This window comes from Octopus bimaculoides, chromosome 9 (genome assembly GCF_001194135.2).
Source record: "Octopus bimaculoides isolate UCB-OBI-ISO-001 chromosome 9, ASM119413v2, whole genome shotgun sequence".
In the NCBI taxonomy this organism is placed as follows: domain Eukaryota; kingdom Metazoa; phylum Mollusca; class Cephalopoda; order Octopoda; family Octopodidae; genus Octopus; species Octopus bimaculoides.
In genome coordinates, this window is record NC_068989.1 from 27128635 (window position 1) to 27129290 (window position 656).

A 656-nucleotide genomic window follows, 5' to 3' on the forward strand; every position below is an offset into this window, starting at 1 on the left:
TATATATATATATATATATATATATATATATATATATATATATTAGAAAAATAATAAGATACTCAGATATCTGGATGGTTGTACATTTACAGATTTTTATTAACATGTCACATGCTTTATGAATATTAGCGCTTACACCTATTCTTGTAGGTTTTTCAAATATGATTTCACTCTCACAGGATGTCTATTTTTATAGTGTTATTGAATGTGTAGGGGTGGAGAGAGATATGTAGTATAGTAAAAGAGGGTAAGGAATATACACGAAGGCACCACGTGAGCACCCACATCACTAAAAATTGAAGTCAAAGATACTTCTGTACTACAGAATAATCAGAAATGTAAAACAGGCATGATAAGAAAAATTGCAGGGAACATTAAAAACGTCTTACCTCTGCTAGGTCAGCAATACTTCTCAATATATGTATATATATTTCGTTTTGTATTTCGTTGCAAAATCCTTTATGCGAATTTGTATGTTGAAGCATATTTTATTCTGTCTGGGTAGATTCATTCTCTGTTAGGGCCTTATTAATTTAGCACACACGCTATGGTCTAATTTCTATAGGAAAAATAATAAAAGTAACGGTGAATGTGTTAAACAAATAAAGCACCAAAAGAGAATAACTCTCCTCAGACACAATCATATATATATATAT